At 31.4% G+C, this 16,712-nt stretch overlaps 1 protein-coding gene across 2 annotated transcripts in view; it reads left to right on the plus strand.

The window, feature by feature from the left end:
* The window catches only part of TDRD3 (tudor domain containing 3), a 160,181-nt gene that overhangs the window by 25,630 nt on the left and 117,839 nt on the right, over positions 1-16,712 (plus strand). The gene's annotated exons all lie outside the window — the stretch shown is intronic.

Raw genomic sequence — 16,712 nt, forward strand, 5'->3', positions numbered from 1 at the left:
GGAGGAAGATAATTTGGAATTGAAAATAAAAATTAAAACAAAACTTATAAAGGTAATCTTGAAAAGCAAAGTATTAATAACTGGGGCAGGGAGACGGGGCAGGGCTTGTTGGTATAGGGAGATGGTGGTGGATCAGGGAAGACCTCCTGCAATAGATGAACTTGAGGTCAGCTTGGAAAGAAACTAAGGATTTCCAGGAGGTACTGGTGAGCAGATAGTGTTCTAAGACATGTGGAATAGTCGGTTCAAAAGCAAGAAGCTAGTGTTAGAGCACTGTGCCTGATGAATAAGAAATAGGCTAGTACATTTTAAAGAGAACATAAAGGAGAGTCGAGTGGAGATGGATTGGTGGGGGGAACTCTTGAGAAAAGAGAGGCTAGTGACAAGATCCAGAATGTGTCTGACTGTGAGAAGAGAGAAGGGGCATATATAAGATATTGTGGATATAGAAATGGCAAGATTAGATAATTGTTTGGAAATGTAAGGTGAATGAGAAGAGTTGAGGATGATAGTAAGTTTGTAAAACTGGGTATTTGGAATTATAGTGGTCCCCTTGACAGTAATAAAGAAGTAATGCACAGTGCTTATTACATGGTAGGCACTTAATATTTTTTGTTTATTAAATTATTCCTGAATTTATTTCAAAGGAATAACAAAGATATGACACTCATCTATCCTTTTAAGTCTGGACTTCATTCTTCCTCCCTTTATTATAACATCTCTTTACCCTTTTTCATTCTGACATTTAATTATTATTTTTGATTGGTTCTAGGGATTTTTTTCCCCTTTAAATTGTTGCTAACTTTTTTGTAACATCTAGTAAATAGTAGTTTATGTTAGTTAGGGAAACAGTATTATCATGTTATGCATTTTGGCTGTACTTTCTTCTGTAATTCAGGTGGTATAATCAACCACTGAAACTAGTTTTTCTTTTAGTTCTAGATCAGCATAAAGCTGGATAAAAAGGAATAGGTTGAAAAACTGGAAATTTGTAAAAGAAAGTAGTTATTTCCCTTTATCTGCAGACTTAACTTTTTTAACTAAAAATATTTATAGTGTAGGCTTTAGTTTTCATTGTTTTTGAAAGTATTTCTTTTAAAGAAAAAAAGAAATTTTTAATATTACAAAGTTTCCTGGACTTTGGTTAGGGATGTATCATTTCAGCTGGCATTAAGAGAAATATAGAAGTAATTAGAAATATACAAATAAATTAGTAATTTAGTTGATTATTGTTATCCGCTAAATTGTTACTATTATTTTAAGTGTTGCTTTTCCTTTCAAGCTCTTAAAATTTTGAAATTAACTATTTCAATTATTATGGAATTTAAACTGAGGTAATAGTTTTAAAATATAATTAAACTAAAAGAATTTAAAATTTGATGTGAATATATTAATATATAATTGAGAGGCTCAATGTTTTCCAAGTTTCTATATGCTTTTGAATTTTTATTTCTGCTATTCATTATAACTCTATTTACATAATTAATTTTTCATTATCTTGTTTTTTCAGAATTTAATTTACATGGAAAAATGCTTAAAAACTAGATTCTTTTTTTGAATATTTATTTGGATTTGTTTTTCCTATAGCATAACCTAGATTGTCCTTATTAAATGAATGTAGTAAAAATATTGCATTGGAATTAACTAAAATTACTGATAATACTACGAATCCACTGCTTAATTAAATTATAAGTTAGTGATCACAAATAGTCATGAAGTAATCCTTTAAATTGCTTTTATAGAATGATGCATTTCTTCCCATAAAAATTTAAGTCTTTAGGATTTCATTTTTGAGATAAATAATGAGATAATATGAAGAAAAAATATAAATTCTTTAAATGTACTAAACAGATAATGGTAGCTAGACAATTGTGATGACTATGTTGCAAAACAGAAAAAACTGAATTATTTTTCCCTTTTCGTTTTCTTGGGGAAATAGTGAGAAGAATCCCATTCCCAATGTATCTCTTTGAATTATATAGATCACAGGTAGTAAATTTTAAGAATGTTCTAGATGTAATTGATAAATTAGCCATAGGTTAGTCCCTACAACTTGACTGCCAATAAGACTTTGCTTTATAAAGACTGTGGGAGAGCTCTGGGAATTGGAGATAATAAGCTCTCATACAATGTATGACAGGGTTCATGAAGGCAATTCAAGATCAGCTTATTGCCACCAGAAATTCCAGAAAGTTTATGGAGCCCAGATTATTGATATGTACAAAATATGAAAGGAAATGGTTGGAAAATAAGTAACATCATTGTAGACTGCAAAAATATAATAACCTCTTGCATACTTTGCAAGACACGACTTTCAGGCTAGAATTGTATGTAAGAAATTTATTATTATCTTGAGACTGTTTCAATCTTTTCATTGACTAAAAGATGAATTAATTTTACAGATAGGCACTATCCAGATGGTCCCACTTCCTTCTAATTTTATAAAACATAACCTCCAAAAGCATGTTAATGTTGGGATTTTTCTAAGAAAGTTGGCACTCAGAAACCTGTACTCCATTTAAGATCACTAACCAGAAAAATCATTCAATTCTGGAAGCCAGACTCCTTGAAAACTCCTTGTCAACACTGCCTTCCACTTGCTCTTTTCCTACCCGCTCCCTTACTCCCATCAATCCTTTGCAGGCTTGTTTTTAAAAATTCTCCTACTCACCTGTGATGTTGAAGAGTGAAGTTTTAATTGCCATGTCTGAGGGTCTTATCTCACTTAATTTTTTTCAAACTACTTTTGATATTGTTAGTACCTATCTCAGAAGCAGCTAGGTGAGAGACACAGTGGGTAGAGCACTGGGCCTAGACTTAGGAAACCCTGAGTTTAAATTTAGCCTCAGATAATTACTGAACAAATCACTTAACTTTTGTATGCCTCAGTTTCCTCAACTGTAACATAGAAATAGCACTTACTTTACAGAATTGTTATTAGTAACATATGTGATGAAATGAGATAATATTTGTAAAGTGCTTAAACAGTCTGGCATTTAATAAATGCTTTTTCCTTCTTTCTGAAGCTCTCTTCCCCAAAAGGTCTTCCTTCAGTCCTAGCTTTTCAGTCTCCCTCCACCACAGTTAAACCCAGGGATGCTTATACTCTTTATCTGACCTACAAATAATACACTTTCAGAATTAAGAATTCTAAAATTTGTTTTTATCATTATAATTTTCTGATCTCTCTTTATATTGCTCAGTTGTTTTAAATCCGTCCATTGTTCTCAGTATGGGTCTTCATTTCTCTTTTAAGACCATCACTGCTACTATTTAAGAAAAATTACTGCTTAAGAAAGCTGCTATTTAAATCATAGCTTGGGGTGGTGGATAGAAGAGCTCCCCTGGGGTCTAGAAGACTTTGTAAAACTTCTACTTCTAATGCATGTTAGCTACTTCTCACAATTAGCCTCTCACTATTCTAGGGACTTTCTGAGACATTATAGGTTGGAACTGCAATAAGTAAATGAGTAGTACCATTTGTATAGAGGTGATAATTGAATCCATGGATCTGATGAAATTGCCAAGTGAAACAGTATAAAGGAAGAAGAGAAGAGGTCACAGAGTAGAGCTTTGTTGGACACCCATAGAAGGTGATCATCTTGGTTGAAGATCCAAGAAAGACCATACAGATAGAAGGAAAATCATGAAAAAACAGTGTAACAGATATAGAGAGAAGAATATCAAGAAAGTAATTTTTTGTTAATGTTTAGTTCAATTCAATTCTTTGTTATGCCATATCCCAATATGGGACTTTCTTGGCAGAGATATTGGTTTGTTGTTTCCATTAGATTAGGAAACTGAGGCCATCAGGGTTAAGTAACTTGCCCAGGGTCACACAACTAGTTTGTGTCTGAGGCCAGATTTGAATTTGGGAAGAAGAGTCTTCCTGACTCCAAGCCTGGTACTCTCTCCACTGCGCCACCTATCTGGAGAGTTGTATTGCTGCTACTTGTATTGCTCCTGGGTAGGAAGTAATCAGCCAGGATTAGATTTTTCTTAATCTTCTGACATAAATAGTATCTCTAATAATTGTCTATTCATGTAGATTTTTAGTTTTTTTTTGGGGGGGAGGAATAGATTTTTATTATGTACATATAGTATTGTCTTCAAAAAGACCTCCAATATATCTTAATCATTTTCTTTCATATTTTCCTCCTTTCATTTTTTCTTTTTTTTCTACTCCAGTTTGCCAGAACAGGATACGTGCCAAAGAGTGACTAAATCAAGATGTTTTTGATTTATGTACATACATTCAGTCAAAACTAATATCAGATATTTATAAATTAATTTAGTATAAATCATAGACACAAATTTTTTATGCATCTGCAAAATGCAATTTAGGGGAACAATTTATTTTTATGTATGCTTAACATCTTTTTCCTTTCAATCTTGCTTTTTATATATTATTGGAGTTTATAGTTGGGGCTATGCTACTGTCACAGTAGATCTCCCAATTAGGAATACACACACCTAATTTAACAGAATTACTTTTTTCAAATAAGAAAAAAATTATTTAAAGTTTTGAGTTCCAAATTCTATCCCTCTTTCCATCTCTCTCCTCCACACTGCCTGAAATGATAAGCAATCATAGGCTATACTTATGCAATCACTGTAAAATATTTCCATATTAGTAATTTTTGTTGAAGAAGACTCAAAAAAAAAAGAAAGAATAAAAGTAAGAGAGTGAAAAATAGTGTGCTTCAGTCTGTACTTTAACAATATCAGTTCTTTCTCTGGAGATGGATATTATGCTTCATCATTAGTCCTATGGAATTGTCTTGGATCATTGTATTGATGAGAATAGCTAAGTCATTAACAGTTCGCCATTGTACAGTATTGCTACTCTTAACAGAATTATTATACAAAAAAAGTATATGATTAAAGATTACGTATATGTGTTGCTTTTGAAATTTATTTCTTTGATATAATTGGAAAAATGGTAAAGATTTTCTCCCCACAAAATGTTAAAAGTTTTGTTAATCTGTAAGTCCATCGTTTTTATATGCAGACTATCTTAATAAGAAATGCTTCAATATCCCTTTTTAATTAAGAGCATATAAAGAATTCCCTTATGAATGGGATTGATGAACATGTGAATATTGCATGAGGCATGTGATATGAATATATATATATGTGTGCTATACGTGTGTCAATGAAATATTAGTAATCATTAATAAAAACATCTCACTTTTCTCCATCTGAATTTAATCTTTAAAAACTTTGTTATGTACTATGTAAGATTCTTTTGAATAGCTGTTTTTGCATGACAGAAGAGAGAAAGTGCAGAGTGGGAATGGAGGGAACAATATGAAATGGTGACAGTAATCAAACTGGGCTACCAGAGTATATAAATTCTGGAGGAAAATCAATGAAAGAGATTTCAATTTAGGCATGTCTTATTCTAAAAATAAAATTATATTTTAATTGTAAGAAAAGTCTTGAGTAAGATTTAGTTGGGACTTAAGTTAGTGCTTAAAAAAGAAACAACTTATAATATTGATTATTAGTATTTTTAAAGGGCATTACTTATTTTAACTTAAATTCCATTACAAGTTCACTTTGACAAATAAAAATTTTTGTTTTAAAGCTAGAATCTAACATTAAAAATTACATCTATATTAAATTGAAAACAATGGACATTATTTTATCTTAAGTATGTTATATTCAGTTACTTAAAAAATATACTCTTGATATCTCATGATTTGAATTCACTAAGTAACAGTATGGTACAAATATCTTCAGTTTTCAAGATCAACATTTACTTATTGTTTACTGTTATTACAAATTCATTTTTTATGTTATACCAAAGTATCTTAGGTCATATATAAGTAAACTGAAATTAAAGTTATAAATGAATGTTTAGCTATATGAGGGAATTATGTTTTAAGAAAAATATTTGTATAAAATCATTGAGTAATTGCATATTTAAGAGAGTCGTTATGTTTTCTTTTGCTTTTTTATTTTTAAAGGGTTTTAAAATATAATCACTATGTGGGGGGGAGAAAGAATGAACATTTATATAGTGAAACTTAGCTAAGTAAAAGTCAAGTAGCTTGCCTAGGTCAAACAGTTAAATATTTGAGGGCAAATATTGAATTTTAAGTCTTTCTGGCTCTAGTTCTCTGTACTCTATCCTCTGTTCCACCAGCTATATCTAGTAAGGTATAATGCACATTTGTAATATTTTTACTCCGTATTAATTGTTCATCAGAACAGAGTGCAAAAGACTATATGACTTTCTGTGCCTCTGATTTATTTATTGCTTGCCAGACTTGAGGTGATAGCAGTTGGTCACTAGTTATTTAATATTTTAAATACTAGTTCAGTGATAGTTTTAGTCATAGTAATAGTTTGGTGATAGTAGAGAAGTGGAAGACAGAAGGCAGAATAGCAAGGAGCATTTTGTGAATAATTAATTTTGCAAAGAAGGTGGCATACTTTATTAATTTTTAAAGAGCACATTACAGTGTGAATTTGTCATTAAATTATGAAGAAATAGGGGAATTAGAAAAAATTGAATTGCAAACTATATACAACTTTATACTCTTTTCTTGAAATTTTTGAACCAAATGAAATTAGGAACTCGGTATCTTATGCTGACTCATTTCTTTTTTTACAAAAAGCTTTTTATTTTCAAAACTCCTATATAATTTTCAATATTCACCCTTGCAAAATCGGGTATTCCAGATTTTCCTTCTCCTTTCTTTTCCCCCAGTCTGTTCCCTAGACAGCAAATAATCCAATATATGTTAAACACGTGCAATTCTTCTATACATATTTCTACAATTATGCTGCACAAGAAAAATAAGCTCCAAAAGGGGGAAAAAAAGGAGAAATAAAAACAAAATGCAAGCAAACAACAAAAACAACAAAAGTGAAAATGCTATGCTGTGATCCATACTCAGTCCCCGTAGTCCTCTTTCTGGATGCATCTGGCTCTTTCTCCATCAAAGATCATTGGAACTGGCCTGAATCACCTTGCTGTTGAAGACTCAAGTCCAGCAAAATTGATTATCATATAATCTTGTTGCTATGTACAATGTTCTCTTGGTGCTACTCACTTCACTTAGCATGAGTTCATGTATGACTCATTTCTTAGAAAAGAACCTTTTAGGGACAGCTAGATGACTCAGTGGATAGAGCACTGGCCCTGAATTCAGGAGGACTTGAGTTCAAATACAGACACTTCACACTTTTTAGCTATGTGACTCTGGGCAAATTGCTCAATCCCAATTGCCTCTTTATAACAAAACAAACAACAAAAAGAAACTTTTTATTTTTGTTTTTTAATTTTTTAATAGCTTTTTATTTACAAAACATATGCATGGGTAATTTTTCAGCACTGACCCTTGCAAAACCTTCTGCTCCAACTTTTCCCCTCCTTCCCCCCACCCTTTCTCCTAGATGGCAGGTAGTCCAATTCGTGTTAAATATATTAAAGTATATGTTAAATCCAATATATGTATACACAAGAAAAATCAGATCTAGAAAGAAAGAAAAAACCCTGAGAAGGAAAACAAAAATACAAGCAAAGAGTAACAGAAAGAGTGAAAATGCTATGTTGTGGTCCACACTCAGTTCCCATAGTCCTCCCTCTGGGTGCGGATGGCTCTCTTTGTTACTGAACAATTGGAACTGGTTTGAATCAACTCTTGTTGAAGAGAGCCATGTCCAACAGAATTGATCGTCGTCGTATAATCTTGTTGCTGTCTATAAGAATCTCCTGGTTCTGCTCATTTCACTCAGCATCAGTTCGTGTAAGTCTCTCCAGGCCTCTCTGAAATCATCCTGTTGGTCATTTCTTACAGAACAATAATATTCCATAATATTCATATATCATAATTTATTCAGCCATTCTCCAATTGAAGGCCATCCATTCAATTTCCAGTTTCTTGCCACTACAAAAAGGGCTGCCACGAATATTTTTGCTCATTTGGGTCCTTTCCCTTCTTTAAGATTTCTTTGGGAGATAAGCCCAGTATTAACACTGCTGGATCAAAGGGTATGCACAGTTTGATAACAATAAGAACCTTTTAAAAAAGATCTATCTTGTTGACTTTTTTTTTAATAAGGCTCAGAAAATAATTGTATTTAATTTTGTTTGGGATTCTCTTTCATAGTATTTGTTGTAGATTGTGCTAAATTAGGAAACTTTAAAAAAAATTTATCTTGCTGTTCATGACAATACTTTTTCAAACATTAGGCATGATAGTCTATTGATATTCAATATAATATTTGGCATCCATAACATTTCAGTCATTAATTGAACTAACAATCTAAGTAAACTTATTCCTTGGAAGAATCTTTGTTATAATACCATAACACTTGTATTATAACAATAAATTCAATTTAATGGTATTAATTCAGAGAGAAATGATATTCCAGTATTACAGTGAGGATTAAGTGAACCTGTTGACTTGATGAATGGTCCAACATCTGAAATTACTGATCATTTGTTTAACATAGCACCTTTGCTAGAGAGAAACATGAAACTTTACAGACAAATAAACTATTTAAAGGAACCAAATCTCAGAAATGCCTCTGAATTGATAGTGTAAAGGATTTGAGATTGAAAAACAGTTAACACAATGACAAAATAGAAATATAGATATTAATAGTAAATGTTTAAATTTCAGAGTAAAGTTAATAAAAATCATTTATTTGTATTATAACAGGTATTGTTGAACTCAGATTTTTTTTCCAGAACCTACCAGATGCCTAATATTACCTACAATACTTAACAATTTATGAAGTTGTTTCATGTTTGCAGTGAATAGGTTTAAATTTGAAGTTAATAACTTTTTCATAGACTCTGGGAAGCTTTTACATTGTTTTCTGAGATCATAAAAATTTAAAATTTGAGTTTTATAATTTTGAAACCTATCTTTCAACATGGTTATTTGCTTATAATCCACATCCTCTTATTTTGACAAAATAATATCTAGTGATAAAGTATTGAAATGTTTACTGAAAGTATTGTAGATTAAAGTAAAATCAATTTTGTAATATACAAATTCTTTTTCAAAATTAGAGCAATACCAACAGGAATTAATCGGTATTATATGTTTTAATTTTTCTGCTTAAGTTCAGAAAACTCTATTAAATACATTTTAGGTGCCTTTGTATTAGTCACCAAAATAGTTTGTAATGTCATACATAACCTAGTCTTTTTTCCCCCCCTTCTTTTCTCTATTATTTCTTTTTCTCTTCCCTCTTTTCTTCTCCCTTTCTTTTACATACACACACACACACACACACACACACACACACATGAAAATATTTTGAAGTCACAAAAACCAGATTTTTAAAGACTCAAAAGTTTTAGTTTCAAAAAGAAACTGTTTATTTTTATTTGTGTGACAAGGGTGTCACCCTGTGGTATCTTCAAGTGGTGCATCCCTACAGAATTCTTAACCATTTGAATTTCCTGAGTTTTGAGAAATAAAACACAGAAATATAATTTCAATTTTGTTTCTAATTTCAAAATTTGTTTAAATGCTTATAAACACAGGATTACTTTTGTTTATGACCACTTTATTAAAATTTATTTTTTACTCTAAAAGCATTTACTTTATATTTCCTTTATTATAATTATTTAGGACAATCATTTATTATTATTATTATTTTACAAAACTTTATTTTTGTCTTTATCTTTTTCCCCAAATTAAAAAGCATCAAATTTTGGTCTGATTACCTCACTCTGTGGGGTAAATAGGTGGCTTCGTAGGTAGAATGCTACTCCTTATGTCAGGAAAATCTGAGTTCAAATCTGACCTCACACACTTACTAGGTATGTGACCCAAGATAAATTTTAGCTAAATTTCCTGCTCTCTAAAATGTGCTGGATAAGGAAATAGCAATTCATTTGATTATCTTTATGAAGAAAACCTGAAATGGGATTATGAATAGTCTGCCAGGTCTGGAAAAAACTGAACAATAAAACCCCCCTCTATTGAATGAAAAAAGAAAATAAATCTCTCCTACTAAATAGGCATAATCAAACAAACCAAATTCCCACTTTGGGGGAATTATATAATGTTCTTTACTTAATCTTCAATCCATCACTTCTCTTTGAGGAGGTGATCTTTTGAAATCATGGCTGAGGTCATGGTTTTTTTTTTTTTTTTTTTTTTTAGCACAATAATATTTCATTACATTTATATTTTATAATTTGGTTAGGATAAATCTCTTGGTATTGAATGGGATTATATAAGGAAAAGATTCTGTTTAGTTAGTGAAATATAGAAATGTGTTAAGTAAAAACCTAAAAGTCACTCTTTCTTCCAGTGTGAAATTGTAAAAAATGACTTTATATTTTTATAAATGTATATTTTTTATAAATTTATATAATTTTTATATAATTTATATATTTTTAATAAATTTATATATTTTTATATAATTTATATATTTTTATAAATTTTTATATTTTTATAAATTTATATTTTTATATTTACTTAATATATTCAGAACAAAAGGTGCTATAGTAACTTTACAATACACTTATAGCATTTCTTTGTAAAGGTTGCATTATACTTGTAGCATTTCTGTGTGAAATTGTAGCTTTTAACTCATTCTTTGTGAAAATTATAAACTTTATGAAGTCTATTTTAAAAGTGTTAACTTTCCCACAGCAATTTCCTTATTGGTTCTTTTAAAGTTTAGATTTTCTATCATTGCAACAAATAAAATGGAAAAATTAGACCTATAATACAATTAATTTTCTGTGCTAGTAATTTAATATGATAAATGAATGACAAATTATTTAAAATTTGTGTGCATGCAAACCATAAAAACTGAAATTTTAGAATCAGTGACTTTTAGAAGAGATATGACTGTGGAGTAGAATAAATCTTATTTTGAAAATAATTTATAGGTAGCTTTGAGAAGAAGAAATCAAACTATCAATAATTATGAAAAAGTGCTAGTGAAGTACAAATTAAAACTATGCGATATTACCTTATACCTATCAAATTCTGTCATGTTAGTTAACATGACAGAAAAGGAAACTGACATGCTAGAGAGGATGTGGATATGGAGCATGTTAGTATACATTTTTTACCCCAGTCTAAACATGTCACTCTTCACCCCCATTCAATACAAGAAGTTCCTAAGATCAAATAAAATCCTTTTAAAGTCCTTTCTAATTTCTGTCTGGGCCTAGAGAATTTACATTGGCTATTCCCCAACATACATATTACAACAGCAGCTAATTAAATAAGCTGCTTTTTTGTTTGTTCTTTTTATATGAGTGAAATGTATTCTTTGATTTTTGTTATTCTTGTTTTAAGTAAAAGTTTTCCATTAGCATTGTTTTTCATCTTTAAGCAGATTTGGATGTTTTTCCCTTTTTTTGTAGTTTATTGATTTGTTAATTTATAATGTTAGGATTTTAAGCATTTACTGAAACAACTCAAAACTCCAACTTTAACTGGTGCATAAATTTCTGTTTTAGTTTAAACAGAATTTCTATTTAGTCTTCACTTATGTAAAAATGATATTAGACTTGTAGAATCTCTCAAAGAAAAGTTTTCTTGATGGATATTTGTAATTTATGGGAATAGAATTGTACTCTGAATCTCTCGAAGGGAAGAGATACAGAGACTATGTATGTAGTACATGGAATAACTTTTTTTTTCTTTTTTGCTGAGACAATTGGAATTAAATAACTTGCCCAGGGTCACACAGCTAGGAAGCATTAAGTGTCTAACGTCAAATTTGAACTCAGGTCCTCCTGAGTTCAGGGCTGCGCCCTCTAGGTGCCCCCTGAAATAACATTTTTTGTTCTCTTCAAATGTTTTTTTGATAAGTAGTTGGAGACATTGGTAGAATATTTAATTTAATAATACATATTTCTTTAGTTCTAAAAGAAAAATTGCATAGGATATATATTTGGGCTCAATATAAATTTCTAGGGGAACTCTGTTTTTAGGATATAGTTTGAAATTAAATAGATGTGTGTATATATTTGTATATCATTCAGCTACAATATCTATACCTAATAAAGGCATATTTTTACTTCATTATAACTTTTGCTTTTGGAATATTCATTTGCTTGGAGATTTTTTTCCCTTGTGTCTTTTATAAAGAGATAGTTGTATTTGATAACATTGAAGGGTTTTTTTTTTTTTTAATTCAACAAGCATTTTTTTTTTTATTATAGCTTTTTATCTACAAGATATATGCATGGGTAATTTTTCAGCATTGACAGTTGCAACACCTTTTGTTCCAATTTTTCCCCTCCTCCCCATCCTCTCTCCCAGATAGCAGGTTGACCAATACATGTTAAATATGTTAAAGTATATGTTAAATACAATATATGTATATCTGTCCATAGAGTTATTTTGCTGCACAAGAAGAATCAGACTTTGAAATAATATACAATTAACCTGTGAAAGAAATAAAAAATGCAGGCAGAAAAAAATAGAGGGATTGGGAATTCTATGTAGTGGTTCATACTCATTTCAGTTCTTTCGCTGGGTGTAGCTGGTTCAGTTCATTACTGCTCTATTGGAACTGATTTGGTTCATCTCATTGCTGGAGATAGCCACATCCGTCACAATTGATCATCATCATGGTATTGTTGTTGAAGTATATAATGATCTCCTGTATCTGCTCATTTCACCCAGCATCAGTTCCAGTCCTTTCAACAAAATCAGTTTCCAGGCCTTTCAACAAACATTTTTAAAAAACCTTTTAATTCAGATTATGTGATTCCTCAAAATTAAATATTTAGTTCTGTTAATTAGTGTACTGGTGGGTATGTGTAGACATATGCTTTCAATACAATTCCTTCATGTTAATATTGCTTCCATTTCTTAAAATGTCGAAATATCTTGCTCATAATTTGTTGAGTACATTTAAACAAGCTTCATTTTTTTTTATGTGTTGTCTACTTTGCTGATATCAGGTTCATTAAATATACACAGTATGTGTTTGGTTATGGATGATCTTTTGAATGTATAGTTAATTTATTTGTTGTTTAGGGATAGCAAAATTGACAGGAAATATATTAAAATGTCATGATTTAGTCTAATAATCAGATGAGTATTTTATAATGATTAAAAGTGATGTTAAGCTTTATCTACTTTAAATGTTCACTAGTAACACAGAAAGCTTAGTCACATAAGCACTAAGAGGTAATGTGGTATAGTGAATAAAGAGAATTGACATTTTAAATCGGAAAAAAATCTGGGGTTTAAATTCAGTCTCATACGTACTGGATGATGACCTAAGTAATCCACTTAGCTTTGGGCAACTCTCTGATGCTATAAATTGGGGGGAAATCGCTTATCTGGCTCCAAGGGAGAAAGGGAGGCTGGTGACTTTCTACAGACCTGTCTCATTTAAAAACAATTCACTTGAGAATCATTGGCATCACCTTCCTAATGTCTTCTTGAACAATGAAGGACAAACAACAATTATTTTCTTCACCTCCAGAATGTTGGAGAGCTTTACTTCAACTTGACTGTTTTCCTTTTTGATCATTCTTCAGGGCAATCAATATATAATGATTTTCCTTTTAATAATTTGTTGTCAAATACATTGTAAATAAGTATGTATATATTTGATTTTGATAGATGGATTTCTTTATGTAAATGTTGTCATTAGAACTGTTAGAATAATATCCATTTCTGACAATTTAAGGCTAAGATATTCAGAAACAGTGATTTTAACAAAGTTGCCAAACTTGAAGTAAGTTGTCAGATGTCCATATAAACTCTGGTATTTAAATTAAACTTTAAAACTTGGCCCCTTCCTATTTTTTTTCAGTCTTTTAATGCATTACTCTGTTCCTTTGCTCTCTGTGATCAAACCATATTGGTTTATTTCCTTTCTCCACTTTCCATGTCCCTGGTCTAGATTGCTTTCCTTTTTCATGTCCACTTCTTGAAATCCCTGACTTCCTTCAAATTTCAGTCAAATATCACCTATAATAGGATGATTTTGTCAGGCTTCTCCAGTTGCTAATTTAATTACCTTTCCCTCTAAAGCAGTATTGATTCTACATATGTGTTTTGTTTAGGCCTGTTTGTATACACGTTGTCTCCTTTACAAGTTTAAAAACTCCTTGAGAGCAGAGATTTTTTTTTTCCTTTTTCTTTTTATCCCCAGAAATTACATCATCTAATGTGTAATACTTTCTTTTTAAATACTTGTTGGTTGACTGAATAATTGAAACCAACTTTGAAACTTAGGCGAGAAAGGATCTACAGGTTGATGTTATCAGGAAATATTGTATTTTAAGAGCTATGACTAAAGATGTAAACTTAGCATATAGGAATCATAGCTTAGGGTTATGAGGCAGAATTTATAGATGTCAAGAAATAGTTCTAGGAAGTATTAGCCATTACCTGTCTGGAAGCACGAGTTCAAAATGTTGTGTTTGGAGCTTAGAATCAAATTTGAATGCATTGATTTATTTAAATATGTATGAGAGTTACATCAAATTATCAGTGTTGGAATATAAGAACAATTACAATACTGCTTTTGATCCAGTAAGATTTATCTTTGCTTCCTTTTGTAGTGAGGACTAATTATTAGCTTAGTATGTGGGCTAGTCTAGCCTTAGGGGTAAGAATAAAGTGGCATTAAGTATTAGACTTGATAATATTCCAGTTATGGTGGCATAGAGAAAGTTAAGAATCTGACATTTCGGCAACCTTTAGGGGGATTAGGTTGTCAACCACACAAACTGTCTCAACTATTTTCCATTTGTTCTTTAGGTAAGATAGTCTGTTAATTTTTTTTTTTTTTTTTTACATCTATTTACAAAAGAAATAGGAGAAAAATTGGTTTACTTTACCCCACCCCCAACCCCACAGCAGCATAATTACTTTCACCCCTTGCTTTTTCCCCAGTTTCTACTCCCTCTCCCATCACAAAAAAGAAAACCCCAAGTTCCTGCTTCTCTCCTCCCCTCCAACACCTACCCTTCCACCTTGGGTAAATCCTCTTCTCATTCTTCCCTGGATCTGTAACCCAGAACTGGGCAGTGTACAACAAAGCTACCAGCTGGCACCTACTCCTATCACAGTGGAATGGGGTTAATTTTGAGGCTGCACCAGTGTGGGTACAGGTCACCCTTTTGTTCACCCAGCTCCTGTTGTCAGTAGACCTCTCTGTTACCTTATGCTGACCTATGCCAAAGACTCCCTGTGACTTTTTCTGGATTTAAAACTATCCAATATACTTAGTTATTTGTGTTGATTATTTTTATCCCTTTATCAATTTGTGAAAATCCAATAAAGGCATGTATTTTGCTTGTTTAAACTTGACAGCCTAACACTTAACATAGTGTATCTAATAGAGCCTTAATAAATGATTGTTGTCTTCTTGCATAGTATTTTTCTTTTCCTTTATTCTCACATACTTTTTTGACTTCCTATGTCCTTTTCTGCTGAATAATTTGTTTGTACTTATTTAATATTTTTTGCACATTTTGTATTTTTTTTCCCCAAACTGTCAGCACCACAGTTCCAATAACCTTGTTATAATTATCTTTGTATATTCTCCATTAACTGGCACAACATCTTAAATATAAGGACTAGTAGATGAATAAATGAATTCTATGTCCAAATCACTGTGCTAGATACTAAGGAATATTCAGAGATGACTAAAATATGATCTTTGTTCTCATGGACTTTACAATCCAATAAGGTAGAGTTTCAGTCTTTAGCTGAAGAATAGAGAAAAGATAATTAGAATATATGATGACTAAAACTGTAACTTTAATTTCAGTAGCACCTTGTTCTAATAAAATCTCTTAACACACCACAGATTTTTATATTCTTTAAGTCATTTTGTTGACCATCTTTCCTCCTCCTTACTCAGGAATACTCCTTATTCATTTTTAAAAAATCAAATTATCTGCCCATTGACTCAGTGTTTTCATCTCTCTGAATATTGTCTTCTATTCATTACCCAGTTAGATATTCTTACTCACATTCATTTTTCTTTTTTATTTTCCCCTGAGGTGCTTGGGGTTAAGTGACTTGCTCAGGGTCATACAGCTGAGAAGTGTTAAGTGTCTGAGACCAGCTCTGAACTTAGGTCCTTTTGACTTCAGGGCTTGTGCTCCATCCCCTGCACCACCTAGCTGTCTCCATGTTTAATTTTTTTTTTTTTTTAACATCTACTTCAGTTATGCTGTTTTTTCCTTTTATCTTCTCTTGTTTGGAAGTTGCAGTGTTTGCAATAAACCACTGTCATGAATGACTGTGATCTAAAAATAAATTTCATCACCATTCAGAAGATGAATCTCAATTTCCTCCCTCCCTCCAGGCAATTGGGGTTAAGTGACTTGCCCAGGGTCACACAGCTAGGAAGTATTAAGTGTCTGAGGTCAAATTTGAACTCGTGTCCTCCTGATTCCAGGGCCTTCACTCTATCCACTGTGCCACCTAGTTGCCCCAAATCTCAGTTTCCTAAGGTGGGGAAGGCAATAGACATACATTGAACACTTTTTAGCTTGAAAAGATTTGCCAGAACTTGGAATATGCTGAAGTAATCACCTCCACACTGTTATGAGTTATTCTTATCAGTGAAATCTTTTTTAAAAAGGACTCAAAAGATATTTTTGATTTACAAAGTAAAATATTAATATAATACAGTTCCTGTCTCCCTCCCCTTCCTAAGAAGCAAATCATTTAAGAAGGTATTCTCAATATCTTTTTTTCAACCAGAAACTTTAAAGATGCAAAACAAATATT

The sequence above is a fragment of the Sarcophilus harrisii genome, chromosome 3 (assembly GCF_902635505.1).
Source record: "Sarcophilus harrisii chromosome 3, mSarHar1.11, whole genome shotgun sequence".
NCBI classification, from domain to species: Eukaryota; Metazoa; Chordata; class Mammalia; order Dasyuromorphia; family Dasyuridae; genus Sarcophilus; species Sarcophilus harrisii.